Source organism: Hypanus sabinus, chromosome 7, assembly GCF_030144855.1.
Source record: "Hypanus sabinus isolate sHypSab1 chromosome 7, sHypSab1.hap1, whole genome shotgun sequence".
Taxonomy (NCBI): domain Eukaryota; kingdom Metazoa; phylum Chordata; class Chondrichthyes; order Myliobatiformes; family Dasyatidae; genus Hypanus; species Hypanus sabinus.
In genome coordinates, this window is record NC_082712.1 from 46501382 (window position 1) to 46518106 (window position 16725).

The 16725-nt window shown below is 38.7% G+C and overlaps 1 protein-coding gene across 4 annotated transcripts in view; it reads right to left on the reverse strand.

The window, feature by feature from the left end:
- The window catches only part of adgrl3.1 (adhesion G protein-coupled receptor L3.1), a 573597-nt gene extending 557499 nt beyond the window's left edge, over nt 1-16098 (reverse strand). For 2 of the 4 annotated variants that reach the window (XM_059974620.1, XM_059974623.1), the window contains exon 1: nt 15462-16098. The gene's annotated coding sequence lies outside the window, so the exon portion shown is untranslated. Of the gene's footprint in view, nt 1-14998; nt 15175-15461 lie in introns of all 4 variants that reach the window. The other 2 variants (XM_059974622.1, XM_059974626.1) reach the window with 2 other exon arrangements.
- Nucleotides 16099-16725: the final 627 nt, after the last annotated feature.

A 16725-nucleotide genomic window follows, 5' to 3' on the forward strand; every position in this document is an offset into this window, starting at 1 on the left:
GAAAGAAGAAGAGAAGTCAGGTCATCATCCAACTGAAGAAAATCTCTTGTTTCTCTCTTCAAGGATGCTGCCTCACCCAAGTACTTCCAGCATTGTTCTTTCTTTTTCTGCTCATTATTGTACTTCTGCTTTCTACATTTTTTTTCCTTCTTAAAGTGCTTCTATTTTCTCCTTTGATGACAAATTCCATTACTCAATCACCTTCATTAAAATGATCTATAGTTCACCCAAGTACAGAGTGCAATAATAGCTGGTCATCTTATACTCAATCTTTCCTTAATGAATTATTAATTGCACAATGGTACCTCTGCCATTTCCTCATCAGATTTCTTTAAAATTTATGGAGGATTTCAAACCAGACAAGTAGCATTATCTTTTGAATTTCATTAGTTCAATATTGCTCTGTTTATTTTACATGCCATTATATCATTCTTTATCTCATATTCTAACACCATAGTCATCTGATCTGTCTCCTTGATAAATACTGAAGCAAAGTATTTAACATTTCACCTCCTGTGGCAGCATGTCATCCTCACTTGCTCCTGAACTTGATGGGCCAATTCAAAGGGCAGATAAGTCAACCATATCAATGACTCCAGAAATCACTAGATAAATGACAGATTCCCTTTTAACAAGGATATGTGAAGGAGATTGAGTTTTAATGCCAACCTGACAGTTTCATCATTACGAACACTGATACTTTCTAAAATATCATACCTCAGGCAAATGGTAAACAGCCAAAAGCATTAAAATCTTTCCACTTGAAAATACTTTTCTCATTGCACCTGTGCATAAATGTATTTATGCATATGACAATAACTTTGTCAAATTCACAAATACTTTTTAGCTTAGCTGAAGACTTCCCATATATACATATCACCAAGAGAGCTCTCTACTATCATTTAGAAAACAATAGGTTATCATCTTTGAAAATTAACATAATCATATAAAAAGACCAGCAGATTCTCCTCCTCTTTATTACATTTCATTCTGAAGCACATTTTTATTTTTGTTATCTGGACCATATTCTTTCTGTTCCACTTTACTGGCAAGCATTTCCTTTAACACAAGCAAACCAGTTTATCAAAATCTTTCTAGCTATCTCAAACCAAAACAAAAGATGCCCATTCAAGCACTTGGGACCCTTTCCAACAAGCCGTTACCCTTCTCACTCACAGCTGTAGTATTACATTCAACAGCCCAGCAAGAATGGTTGAAGGAGGTATGCTTTTATCAATGGCATACTCATAAATTTTATACTCTAATTACAAAATACTGTTTGTCTTATTTCTAAGTAAATTTAGCAGGTCTCTTTTTGCAGATTGAAAAACCAAAGCAACTCTGGAATTTATTACATTAGGTCAACACACGATTCATTATGTGTAATCCAATTCAGGAGCTAAGACACTCAAGAATAACTGGACAACCAACACTGCTTCCAGAGATGGACATGTGTCATGGCTGGCATATCAAAACTTTAACTTAAATAAGAAATTTCAATTGGACAGGCACAATGGTGCCCTGCAAATTAAAACACTGGTGTAAAAGGAAGTTTACAATTCACAGTGCTTTTATGCTTTGCACGTTATGCTCCTCCATAATATCACGAGAGAAATGGATCTAGCAAATTTAACACTGGATCAAAGCAATAGCAGGCAAGGATTATATATTTTACTCGCTACAAATAAGTTTTCTACCATCAATCCCAGTTTTGGTTTATTCCTGTGGCAGAAAATGCAGCGGACAAAACAGGAATTAGATCCAGAACATTTACAGCATTTCCTTTCAGGACTATAGTGGGGTTTAAATGGCAAATCTTATTGTACATTATAAGTTACATATCAAACATCTACTGAAACTTCATGCAAAAAACAAGTTTCCTTGTTTGCTGGTATTTCAGCAATCAAGCAAGACAGCATGTGTGGGTTAAATTAGTTCAGTGACTCACCTTTTGCCTGGACTAATCCCACAATACACTGATCATCAAATGAAGTAAGCATTTAAGCTTATTATCCCAATTAGATAAATCTTCAGAGCAGCTCTACTTCAATTTGCACAGAAAGAAATTTATAGATTAGGATTAATAAATGGCCATAATAGGGGGCTGCCTATTTCAGGGAAGCGAATGAAAGTGATCAGAGAATTCAATCCACCTGAAGTGCTGCAGCAATCATCCCCAGAAATGCACTAACAGCTCAGTGGCTCGATTGGCTTCTGTCCATCACATCACATGTGATTGACTACATCTTGCCCAGCAGGATTAGGCTGACCTAATCCAACCCAGAGGCAAAGATCAGTACCATTTTAATTAAGAAGTCAGCCTTCCACACAGAGTGAATAATGTTCTTTAAAATATTGACGGAATGATTGAATGGTGGTAATATACTCCAAGGCGGCAAAGAACAGGAGATGCTAATTCTGAATCCTCACAAGTCTGTTATTTCATTTTCTCACATTGCACCACACCATTCACTTCACTCTACAATGAGTTTCAATGTCAGGATATACAGCCGTGAGCAGCAGATGAATTGGTACAGTCAATGTTATTTATCACACAAGGAGCTCTTCTGTATGCACAGGAACTAAACCCTGGCCTACTTCTTCCTAGTCCCAAGTGCCAAGCTGGTGGAGTGATTGTAGCACCCTTTATCCATGCTCTAGTTACCATCAACTGGCTAATTACACACAAGGGATCAGATGCAGGGCAACGCTACTCTGGCTAAATGACAATATTTTATGCATCACCAATACTTCCCAGGTTGTGCAGCAAGTAAAATCACAGTTTGTTTTCCAAGGTCTAGCTATATCTGCATTTCAGATGCTACAAAGTTGAGAATTTTCAGCATTTTCTTTGACAAATCGTTGTGTTACAGCATATGCAATTCTTATTTTGTTTTTAGCTTAATAAGGTCCTTGCATCTTTTTGTCCATCTGCACTATTCACCGATTTGTTTTTCTGTGTTGGGGTGGGGTGTTTGATGCCCTTGTTGCCATTGCAATTTAAATTTGGGGTGATTTATCAAGTTTTTTGTCTGGGTGAGAATTGGATGTATTTCTGTGAATGGCTGCCATAGTTTTGTTTGCTTTGTGGCTGTCTGGAGAAGACGAATCTCAGAGTTGTATGCTGCATGTATACTTTGATAATAATTGAACCTTTGAACTATCGCTACAACACCATACAAGGCATTCTGCTTTCTTTTTAATTCCACAATGGACATATGTACAGTATGAGTTGCCTGAATGGCACACAAAGCTTTTATTTTATTGCATCACAGTGTGTGTGACACCAAAAACGAATACAAACGCCCAACATTTTTTTGTTAAATTTGCAGTCAATTTTTTAATTAAGTTGTACTTCAAGTACACATGGTAACTTTCATCAAAATCCATCTCATACTCTGTAAAATACATTGGTAGTGTCAGTACTGAACCTTGAATCACTTCAAGATCATTTGGGAAAACAGATGGAAAACACACTTTATCCTTTGTTAACTGTCCAGAAATGCAGCAATTTAATTACAGTAAAGAAATACACTTCCTTTGAATAAAAGCATAGCCCACTGAATTGGTTAGGAGGCTTTGTAAAACAAACTGGTAAAATATGTTACATTTAAGCACAAAGAAAACAACAAAATCTGCCACAACAACCAGATTTCCCATAATGCAATGGAAAGAACTTCCCATGAAGTTCATCATTAAAATGAGTAATGCACTCAAAACTGGCTCGAGAAGGAAGCTTTGGTGATCTCTTAATCCAATTCCATACAGTATTTTGGCCATACTAAAACTGTTGAAGCTACGAAGGAGTTAATATCTGCTGTATCAATTCTAGTAAAAATGTGTCACTTAGTCCTCTAAATGCAACAAAAAAATGAACATCATTTTAAAGTTTTTATAATTTTTAGTTTTGTTTTCAAAAACATGAACAATTCCAAGCAGAACACTGACAATTATACACATTGATTCAAGTTCTCAGATCCATCCTATAAAAGATTTTATGTCAACTTTAACCAGTTAATGTAATTTACCGACAAAACCTCAGAGCCAGAGAAAGCTGTTCAACCCATTGACTGTGATTCATCAATGTAAATCATGGGTGATCTATATCCTAACTGGCCTTGGTTCCATGTGTTTTTGCAAGTAATACCATTGGGGCTAGTGGGCGTAAAGATGGGAGAGTGTGCAGTATCAGCTGTGTACCTACCAATCTCTTTTCTTTATTAAACATCCTTCCCTGGCAGGTGAACTGATGTATTAAAGAAGTCATTGCTCAGAAAAAAGTAATGCTCATTCTTCTTCCAAATTATTTTATCCGACCACCCACACTTAGAACCTGCAACTTCATCTCATTAGGATGTTCACACAAGCTCAAACTGGGTTCCAAATTCCCAAATGAAAAAGGTTCAATGGTTCAAAGGTTCATTTTGTCAAAAATATGCATGTACAACTCTGATAACTGTCTTCCGTACTCTAGCTAAAGATGCACATGTACAGAGCATTTAACTTCAGGAATAAAATAGGGTTTGAAACTGGCTGTCATTGTAGCTTATAACCAGACTTCAGAAACAGGTATTACAAAAATAGTGGAATTAATTATATATATCTAGCAACAATCTAGAGTTACTTTCAAATCTAATTCTATTTCTTAATTAAACATACATCTCAAATACTCACTAATTCCATTCAAACTGCAAGTTGATTTCAAAGACTCCACTAGTCAACAATAATGGTGACTGAAAAATCTCTGACTTGCTTTAAAATACAAAAATCTTCTGGTCCATCTGCACTATTTGAAATACTTCAACAATAGTTCATTCACACAGAATTAAACAATGAGCTGCTCTTGTTGCTCATCAGACACAAAATTAGTTGTCACAATAAAAAGGGACTATACTTGTAAATCCAGCCAACAGACCACAACACAAGCCCAGCATTATACACATAGTTCCAGCAGCAGTCAACAGTAAAGCTTCCAAAAGCTGCTGAGAGAATGATGGGATTCCCCAAGATTAGTCATAATAGCTCCCTCTGTTGCTAATAAAGTTTTCTGACACAGTTGATGGAACACAATGAACACAATAATTTTCAGTAGGTTCATTTGAAAATAGAATTGTTTTTGATTTAGCTCAGTGCAGAGGCAGCTTCTAAATAGCATGAACACACAGCATCTAAGACAACCTAGTTGCCTATTTTCTCGAACAATTAAGAGAAAGCCTCAGCCACAAATATTGAAAGCTGTTCACTGTAGCAATTCTGTCCAAATCCTCCTTATAAACCAATTCCAAGATACAGATCATTACAATCACACACGTGAGCTAAGATTGCTCGACTTTATGAGAAAATTCACTATCCCACTGCAAAACTTCTACACAATACATTTGCCTTAGCATACATAATTACACTTAATACTGACCCCCTTTACAAGTCTAGTTTTAATCAACTCAGAACATCAAGACCCAAATACTGGGCACAGATAATGTTAGTACCTCTTAGATAACTTATTTTGTGCCATGACACGGGCAGTTTAGGTATCAGTTGTGAAAAACAATTCAGCTAATAAGGATTTAATACCAGCGTACTCAGGAACACATGTTTTGATAAAAGTATCTTCTGTGAGGAATTTTTTTTATGCATTAAAAATGTTAACTATTGGTTTATTATCATCATGCCTACCAAGATACAGTGAAAAGCTATGCTTGCATACCATCCAAGCAGATCACTCCATACATCAGTACACCGAGGTACCAAATGCAGAATATAGTGTAGTGCAGGTAGGCAAATAAAATGCAAGAGCTACAATGATTCAAGAGGTCCATTCAAGTGTCTGATGCCTAATATTCATTTCCAAGATAAGCACAACACTGAAGAAGGGTTTTGGCCCAAAACATCCCCACTGTTTCTTCATTTCCATAGATGTTGCCTGACCTGCTGAGTTCCTCCAGAATTCTGTATGTGTTGCTTTGGATTTCCAGCATCTGCATTTCTCATGTTTCTGATAAGCATGGCACTGGCTGATCAAAAATTATAGGCCACCCTAACTACTCTTCAGGAACGGCCAAGCCATCTTCTGAAATTGCAGCAATTCTTCTGGAGAAGGTGGAATTGATTAGAGGGTCCCCACAATGAATAGGAATACCAATATATTCCCTCATTCGGATGGTAATCTAATTTGAAGGCAACCTGCAAGTGGTGATTCACCTTCAACATGTTTTGTAGAAAACACATGCAATGATGGCGCGTTGCCATTTGTGGAAAGAAGAGGTGACAGTCAGACCTCCACATCATGTTCCACTGATCCATGCTAGTTCATCACAAATGCAACCTGTGCCTTGTAAATAATGAAAAGGCTTTGGCCTGTCACTTACTTTAGGATACCTATTTCCGCCAAGCATGTTTTTAAAAAAAAATAATCAATAATCGTTGCCACATAAGCTCTGAGACTGGTTACTGGAGTTTTGGGGAGCTTGACTGAAGAGAGAGAGGGGTACAAAGGGAATTTAATCAACAATAGTGTAATTTAAAGTCATGATGGCATAGTAAACTGTCATCTTGGTAGAAATGATACTTACCTGGAACTTTATTACCCATGTCCAAAAGTTGCCCGAGTCTTGCTGATTGCAGGTACAGAAAAGCTTTCTCACCTTTGAAGTTGCAAACGTCACAATCCGTCTCCTCTGTTTTGACTTTCTACTGGAACAATCTCCAAAAACTGGTTGGGCCTGGGACGCTCCTTGAAGAATTCCTTATGATGTTTTATTTCTAACAAATAGACCTGTTTTCATCTGTATAAAAAGGTATAGCCCCAACCACTGCAACCTCTCCTCCCTGATCCTATTAGAATGTTCCAGAACTAAAATGGAAACACAACTGCATAAACAACCTTTTGGAATTCCTTACAAACCATTTAGTTAAGGAAAGAAAACAGAGAAAGTAAAGCGTTTCTTTATGCGGATCATTATCAAACCAATTGCTTCTCTTCCCCATCCTCCACGCACAAATGTCAATTTGAATTTTTAATTATCTCTCTGGCTTTCAAAAGCATTGGTTTAGTATGCAAGTCAAATTTGCATCAAAAGCCAAATGTACAGGCAGAGGAGGATAAAGCTCATTAAAGGGAGAATATGCAAAATTCTGAGCAACACACACAACCGATGAAGGATCTCAGACCAAAACATCAACTGTTTATTCCCTTCCATACCTGTTCCTCCAGCATTTTGTGTGTGTTGCTCTGGATTTCCAGCATCTGCAAAATCTTGTGTTTATGATACCCTGAAATGTAGCAGACTCGACAGCCAACACGAGGAAGCATAGCTCTAAGTTAGTCTTCAATCATTTTATTTCACACTAAAACCTAGCATGAGTTTTAATGTGAGATGCCCACTGCATCACTAAAATGTTTCAATGAAATGCAGGCAATTAAATATATAGCAAGATAATGCTAATATTACCAATAACAATCAGTTCAACATTGATTTAATATTGTCTGAACCATGTTTCATTGGACAGTGACACTAGTGGGTTTGGCTCATACAAATTCAAAGAGGACACAGCAAATGATATCAATCCAGCTCTTCATACCTGTGCTGACATTTTAAAGTCTTTCTCTACACCCACACAAATCTCTGTAAATTAATCCAATTCCACACTAAGCTGACTGACAGTACAGATGTGTGCTCTTCGTAAATTATCAAATGAGAAAATGGAAGACGGGAAAAGGATATATTATATTACCAAGGCTGACTTTTCACCCTTGCCTAGTTTTGTTAGCATCTCTCTCTTTTTTTTTGGAGGATTCCAGATGTTATCTTTGCCAAGTGGGATAATGCAATGGATGAACTCACAGATCTAATCTATAGCAGAAAATCTTCAGCAAGGAACCTGGTCACCAAAATCATTCGTCAGCAACCACTTGCACCAGAGGTAAAAGCAAGCCAGGTCAGGTTGTCAAGTGCAGAAAGTGACCAACACAGGAAGTGCAAATGGGTTAAATCAATAATGTTAGCAGTGTGACTTTACAGTAAGAAATCTAGAAATCTATGGTCTTTCAGACCATAATCCATTCATAAACCACAGAACCATACATGCAGGCATGACACTATAAGAGGGAGTGCAAAGGCAAGCTTAATTGTGCTTTTTTAAAGCATCTTCCACTATTGTACACTCCCATTTCAATGCAACAATTCACACAAGTTTAGGGAAACCGTACCAATAACATTATTTACAATTAGTAGCTGACACAATTACATACTGAACACCGTTGTGCTTATATTCTTCTTGTCAAACCTGAGACATTCACAAGATATGAATTAAGGCAATAAAAACTACACTGACATCTGCAGTTAATGGGTGGGTAGCCTTTTAAATCCCTTTGAGGGATTATAATTTGAGCTTTTAAGGTTGCATACAATGTTAGTAAAATAGGGAGTGTGATCACCCATTGAAGGGTTTTGTTTGTAATCACTGTGATCCTTTCTACATTAGGGTCAAGCAGATATACAGAACAGGTAAATACTTTAAATAAAATCTGTGTTTTCATCAAACACAAACAGGAAGAGAGAAAAAATACGCACCTTGTGCCAAGTACAAAAGTTAAAGATGAACATTTTTTCCGTCATTCTAAATAAATTCTACTAATGAGATAATTTTATCCTAGCCAAGCCAAAATTGTTTTGCAAATACAAGTTCTCAGGCTAAGAATCAAACTGAAGCATTCACAACGCAGAAACATATGACACAGATAATGGAACACTTACATCGTATTTTCTTCAGATAGCAATGGCTTCTCTCGCTGGAAAACATTCCACAATTACCAACAATCAATCTCCAATTATGCCACAATTTCAAACACATCAAAAAAGTTTGTTTCTGCAACTGAACACTGGGAGTGAATTAACAACTGAAGTAGACACAATGTTTACGTTTGAGATTTGTTTGGATAGGTGATGGAGATTGTCATGTTGAATTTATAACATCTTTTCCCATCCGGGATGCTCGTGAATATTTCTTAGAGCAATGTTTTCATTCTGCAGAGTAGTTATCCGTGGGTTATATGGATCACCAGAAAGCCGGATTTTCTGCATTTGTTTTTATTCAGTTTTTATTTATAATAAAATTCCTAAAAATGTCATGTTTTTTGAACATCCAGAAGTTATCTTTCCAAGTTTTTAAATAAGAGAATTTGTTAAAGTTGAAGCTCATTGTATTGATGGAAATTTATTGACCAGGCTGAGAAACTGGTTGACAGAAAAGAGCAAGGTTAAGAGCAGTATTTAAATGAGCAGGATCTGACTGGTGGTGTCCCACAAGTACCATTTCGACCACAATTATTCACAATATTTATAAATGATTCAGATGATGGAACAGAATGCCATGTATCCAGGTTTGCCAATGACAGAAAGATAGCAAGCATTAAATCATTAAATTATAAAGAGCTATTAATAATGCTCGAGTCATTAGAGGAAACTATGGCAAGTAGATTTCACTGTTGTCTTTAGACTTCAGCTTTTGAATCAGAACTTTCTAAAAGAGTGAAAAACTAGAACCAGCTAGGTCCAAAAAGAGACTTTGGAATCCATATATCTCAGTTGTTAAATGACATGGGTAGAAACAGAAACAAAAAATAGCCTTGGTTTGTACAAATCTGGACTCCAATGACACGCTCTCTGGTTTGAGAGGCTGGTACGAGTGTTTTAAACAGAATGATAACCATGCTACAAGAGAGATCAAAAAATGGAGAGGTATTCACTGGATCTTAGAATACCTGAGGATGACTTGTTCAGTTTAAGATATTAAGATAAATTTATAGAGTTAACTGCAAATTTTTCCACTGGTTGGAGAGTTTAAATCCTTAGAACTAACTCATGCAGGGGTGATATCAGGAAATGTTTCAATATTGAGAGAGTAGCAAAGATTTGGAATTATTTTCTATAATGACAATTGGTGTTTGGCTAATTGTTGTGTTCAAGTCTAAGAGAGATGCATTTTGTTCTGTTAACCTAAGTAAATGGCTACACAGGAAAAGGCAGTCCCATGAAATTCAATCACAGACTAGGGAGTCAATTGATTCCCATTTCGTCTAATCCTGATGCCAAGTTCTTGTATCACTTAGAGTCCCCATGACGCTACTCATAACTGCTGTTAGGTCAGGAGCTCCAGAGCTTTCATCAATATGAAGGAATACAAATGTTTTCAAATCAAGAATGTGTATGGCTTCAAAGTCAATTTGCAAATGGCAGCATGTTTGCCCACCCAGGCACAAATCTAGGGGGCAATGCAGTTAGTACATGGTAAAACAGTGAATGGAGAGCTGGTCAAATGAGCTGTTTTGTCCTGGAAAGTGCTGATCTTCCAGCGTGGTTGGAGCTACATCCAACCAGGCAAGGGCACATCCTTTCACATTTGTCACAGTCATGACATATTATACACTCAGTGGCCACTACTATTTTCTTTTATTTTTTTTGGGTACACCTCTGCTCCTGCTCATTAATGCAAATACCTAATCAGCCAATCATGTGGCAGCAACTAAATGCATAAAAATATGCAGACATGGCCAAGAAGTTCAGTTGTTGTTCAGGCTAAATATCAGAATGGAAGAAAATTTGATCTAAACCACATTGACCATTGAATGATTGTTGGTGCCAGGTGGGAAGATTTGAGTATCTCAGAAGCTACTGATTTCCTGGCATTTCACGCACAACAGTCTCAAGAGTTTATAGAGAAGGGTACAAATACAAAAAAAAATCCAGTGAGTGGCAGCTCTGTGGGTGAAAACACCTTGTTAGTAAAAGAGGCCAGAGAATGGTCAGATGTGTTCACGCTGACAGTAACTCAATTAACCAAGCATTACAACAGTGGTGTGCAGAAGAGCATCTCAGAGCCCACAACACATCAAACCTTGAAGTCTAAACCACTCCTCTACCTAATAAAGTGTGCACATATAATGTATTGATTCTACAGAACTTAACGTTCACTCCTCATTAAGGGTCTCAAACCAAAACATCCAGACAAGAGTGCATCCTTTCACATTCCTACCATGCATTTTGTGAATTAACGAAAATATTGAGGAACTAGGAGTTGAGTTAATCACAACTTATGACCAAACATTTGGTCTAGCTGCATTATTGATGAGGCTATTCCAGTTCTGCTGCTGGTCACTGGGGAATGACTCAGGACACTAACAGCAGCGAAACTTGGCAACAATAATACCATTGAACAATAGTGCCTCTTTAGATGTTGGTCATCACTCACAAGTGGTTCTAAGATATGACTGTTAATGTTATCTAGAACTTGTACATGGGTACTGACAGCTTCATTATAGAGTCATTTGTAAGTACAGATCAGAAGCAGGTCTTTTACCCCATCTAACCCATGCCAAAACCATTTAAACTCCCTACAAAAACATCGACCTGCACCGGGACCACAGCCCTCCTTACCCCTACCATCCATGTATCGATCTAAACTTCGCTTAAATATTGAAATCAAGCTCACATGCACCATTTGCGCTGGCAGCTCATTCAACACTCTCACAACCCTCTGAGAGAAGTTGTTGCCCACATGGTCCCTTTAAACTTCTCACCTTTCACCATTAACCCATGACCTCTGGTTGCAGTCCCACCCAACCTCAATGGAAAAAGCCTGCTTGCATTTATCCTGTCTGCAACCCTTATAATTTTGTCTAACTTATTTGTCAAGCAGAAATGCAATGAGACAAATCTTTTAGTAGCATAGCATGGGATTTACATGCAGCACTTTACACAGAGGCAAATGAAGGGGAAACGAGGATGAGTAACATAGAATGCAATGGGTAACAGTAACTAGGTCTGCTTCCCACCCAGGAATGCAGTGAGTAAACTCCCACTCAGAGGACAGACCAAGTGACCCAGTTCTATGTTACAACTTCTTAGTCTACTGCGAAGTGAACTGACAAAACATTTTGATGCTGGTTATTATTCATTACTTTTGTCTGCTTCAATTTACTCAATTGCTTCTCTCCAGATAACAACCCAATTTAACCACAATCATATCTGAACTTTATCCCGCTGTACAAATGCCTTAAAATGTCGATGTGCTTGCATATTCCTAAAGTGTTATTCTTTCATAACTCCCCACATCCAGCCCCAGGCATCTCTGGAGTGTGCCAAGATAGACACACAAAAATGACTACTTCTGAACCGCCTCAGCTATCCAGCTCTGTCTTTATTCTTAAAATTCTGATTAATGTTTAAAGAAAAAAAAAGAGAAATTTCATTATATCCGCACTTTTCCCCACTATCTTCACATATGACAGAGCATGGAAACAAAATATTAGTAAACTCCACCTTCTTCCTTCTACCCATTACAACACACTACTGCTCAAGAATTTAATCATTCTGCTTTTATTGGCAGCCTAGTAAAACAATTAGCATGAAGCATTGTGCGTCAGTTTCAACTGCACAAATGATCTCATGTTCCTGTGTAAGATATCAAAGCTGACTTTTGTCCAGAAACAAAAGAAATCCATACATCACAATCACAGCATTTACTGATAACTTCTCACGTCCTGGCAAATGATTTCAACCAAATAATCAACCAAGTTTGGTCAAAACCCTCTTGTAACCAACCCAGCAGTTAGCATTGTGTAAACAGAACAGATTTGGAGGATAAAATGAGTTTAATGAGGCATCTTATACATCCCTTCCATTCAGAACAAACAGCCTGGAGCTAGTTTCAAGATCTAGCAATACAAAGCCACATTAACCAATAGCAGTATGAATTTAGTGCTGAAGCATTCAATGGATTGTTCCTCAATTCATGAAGTAAGATGACAGAACTGAAAATATTCATGACTGCAGGCCACAGCTTAAATCACTAAATGAAGGATTCTTACACACTCTCCTACCAAAAATGAGATGTTAAAGTCAAACCGGATGGTAGCTATTTTTGGCAAGGTCAAACTTTATCTTTAAACAAGTGATCATTAGAGCCCAAATAAACACCTACTCTGTTCACTACTCTTACATGAGGGTAACAAATTCAAAACTGTGCCCCATTTGAATAAAAAAAACTTTGGAGCCACTCATCACCTCATTGGGAAAAAAAACCGAAACCAAATGAATTAATCCAAAGAAAGAAAAATACTCCTCGGGCTTTGATTAGAAACTAAACAGCACTCGACAAACTGGAGATCAGAAAACAGGAAAATGATTAAAGTTAAATAGACAAGCACATAAATATTTAAAAATAAGCTGTGAAATGTTTTATCTTCCCGATCCCAAAAGATGGCTAAGAATTCATGCTGGATAACTGGAAGACAAACTTATTCCAGTCATGATTTATATCCTCTTCTAAAAATCTAATAATGGTTTAAAGGACCTCTGGCCACCAGATTTATTTTTTATATATTAAAATGGTGAAAAGAGAAATGTACAGTGGCTCCATTCTAATCCAGTTCCTTAAGTTTTTAAAAAAATTCTTTGGAATCAATGCCCACTCATGCTATGAATAAATACCATTCCTAATTATTTACTATGTCTAATATTGAAGCAGATTCCATAACAACAGCACTGTAATTATGACTACAAAGTGGATTTGCCAATCTCACAATTCAAATCCTTCAATACTTTTTTTCCCCTACAGAATATAAATATGCATTCAGCCAAACATCTTGAGCACAACCACGTTGATAAAGATCATTCACCAGTCAAGGACTAGGACATGCACTGGTCTATTTCATAGTTTAGTATCTACCATTAGCAATAATTCATAGATTCTTATGTGACGATAATAATTCTGCACATTTTCATCATCGAACTGAACGTATATGGAATCGGTCCTTACAGACTCCTAAGGTAAGCTGCCTATATGTTAAATGGTTTGTGATACCAATCCTGATGTGCAGTCCTCAAACCAATTTCAATTGCAACCATATCAGGTTATAAGCCCTATAATCTCAAAGTAGACATTCCACCTTTTCATATCTCTGCCTCACCCACCAGGGTTAAATGGAATTACAGAGCTGTCGTGAATATAGTTCAGTCCATGGGGAAGACACTCACTTTAGCACAAGTGCATAATTTGCTTCAAATCACACACGATCTCTCGCATCCTCCCGTTCATTTGAACATACCATATAATAAAAAAAAGCTATCTCTTTCCACGGTTCAAGCCAAATGAGTAGAATTTGCCCCCGGTTACAATCGATAGAATGACAACTACTGCAGCAGTAATGGTGGATAGTTCCCCTTACAAAGAAAGAGCACTATCTGGTCCCGACACCCTAACCTGCTGGCACTATGAGCTATTCCGAATGAACTGCCGGACTCCGTTTCTTCTCCCTTGGACCCTTGCAATAGCTTTAGAAAAGCGGGTGCCATTGAAAAACTGCTAACAGGGTCAGCTGCTTAGGGAATGCTTTTTAGTATTCAGGTTAGTCAGCCAAGCAGAACATCAAAAAAACCTACCAGCTCCTCGCCATTCTCGCAGGCTTAAGTAAAGCAGGAGTTACTAAGAGAATACTGTTTCTCTACTCAACACAAACTGCTGAGCAAGTTAACACTTTTTACCAAAACCGCCTCTATTGGATCTTGGAAAGTAAAACTCACTGCATTATCACGAACTACAATAAGAAACATAAATGCGTGCCTCTATGTAGCTGAAGTCTCCCACGCACTTCGGCATGCATACGTTCATTCATAACTAATGAAAGGTTTTGAGTGACCATTTATTTCACGTTAGTTACACCGTGGAACCCACAACAAATTAGAAACGTTGAGGTGCAATCCGGTATTGATTGGAACGACTGGAAAGGATTTCGATCCCAGCACCATCGACAGAAGCCCGTAACATTCTTTTACAAGACTCAAGACTGATGCCATTACGAAAGTAATGGTTAACGTGAATAAATGCCATGAAGCTCACACGGCGTTATCGACACCAGCGGCAACTATCGTTCCCCTAAAAGTCCCAGACTCCTATTTTCCAACAAATCCAATATATCCCAGTGATATGAACTGTACCCTACCTTCGCCGCTCGTCGTGAGGCGCCACTTTAAAATACACACAGCATTCCGGAATCCGAGGTTTCTACAAACCATTGCTCATCCAATAATCCCATAAATAGGGAAGCCACATTTCTGTACGGAACATCTGTTCCAGCATTAGTATTCCTAACATGTTGAAGGAACGTGTTTCCCGCACCTAGGTATACGAAGAATCGACCCGTAAATGAAATACGGTCCGCTTCCCATTAGGACGACGTGCAAATGAGAAGAGAAACAAATCCAACACACAATGAAAAGGGGAACCACAAAACAACTGGGTTAGGGACGAAGGGAAGGGGTTATTAAGGCGTAAGGTCTGAAGCAAGGGAGTGTGTGCGTAACGAAGATGAAGTGAATGCAATTAATGTAAGCAGGCTGGAGACGGAAGACGCGGTCCATATAGATGGTGTGTGGGGGTGCACAAGTGCATCTCTTTATTCTTACCACAGAGCACTCTTGCTGGAAGATAAGCTCCCGTTGGGTAGAGAGCTTGGCTGTAGAAACGTTTAGACAACCCTGTGCATGCACCGAGCAGGCAGAAACGACGTCCTCCGCTCAACCCCTGATGCGACTGAGCTCCATTCGCGTCTCCACCTTCTCCTCCCTGTGTTCCGGTGAAGGAAGGCGGCGGCCGTTCACTGTGTGCAGCTCCCTCTCGGCGGCGGATGGTGCACCGGGGACATCTCGCAAGCAGCCATTCGGATGGGGGTGTCGGCTGTTCCGCTCTGCCTCACGCTCCTGAACTCTTTCCCCTTCGAAAGGCTGTCCGAATATGCAAGACTTGGCAGCCGGCAGCCTTCTCAATCACTCTCCTGTGCCCCCTCTCCGTGTGCCGCAGTCCAACTCTCCGCCGCTTTGGGCTTTTCTTGTTTCCAGTTATTGCCCCCTTGGTTTTATTTTGCCCTCCTCCTCCTCCCTCTTCCCTTATATTTCGTCTTCCTTCAAGAGCCCGGCGCTCCCTTCCATACAATCCCAGACGGAGAGAGAGAAACGTCCTTGTTCAACAAAGCTGCCCCGCTTCCTTCCTTCCTCCCTCGACCTCCCTGCCACCACTTTCGCCAAATTACACAGCCCCCCCTTTTTCACCCACCCCTCCCGTTGGCACACAAGCTGGCGAAACAGTGAGAAAAATGTTTGCTTACAAACAGAGCTCCGCCAAATAAACCTTGCTCTGATGCTGCTTTCAAAAAAAAACGACGAGGGAACAGGAATAAACCCTGGCGCTGGATTATGCCAGTAGCTTCCGTTTCACAGTGCGCCCTGGTAATTCAACATTGAGACGGTTTTTAAAAAAACTGATATTCAAAGGAAACCCCCCCCCCCCCCGACTCATTGCCTCATTGCAAAGTTAATGGATGGAGGAATAGTATACATTATGTTTGCAAACCCTCCCGTCATTTTCCTGCAAAGAATGTTTTATTTTACATTAGTGTACATCTGAACGTGTAAGTAATGGAATGGACAGGTTTCTTATCAATCACCAAACAAAAGGATGAAAAATGTGTGTCGTGCGGCCGATAGTTCTGTTCCCTTTCCCTTCTTACTGGAGAACAATCTGTAGAATTAGGACTGCTCTCCACTCATTAATTGATAACAATGGGAACCGCTAGTCTGACAAAAGTTCCAATGACTTTACTAGAGAACTAAAATCATCCAATACTAGTTTTGCAACTAAGAAGGTGCAAGTTGGTGTTAAAATATTCGGCAC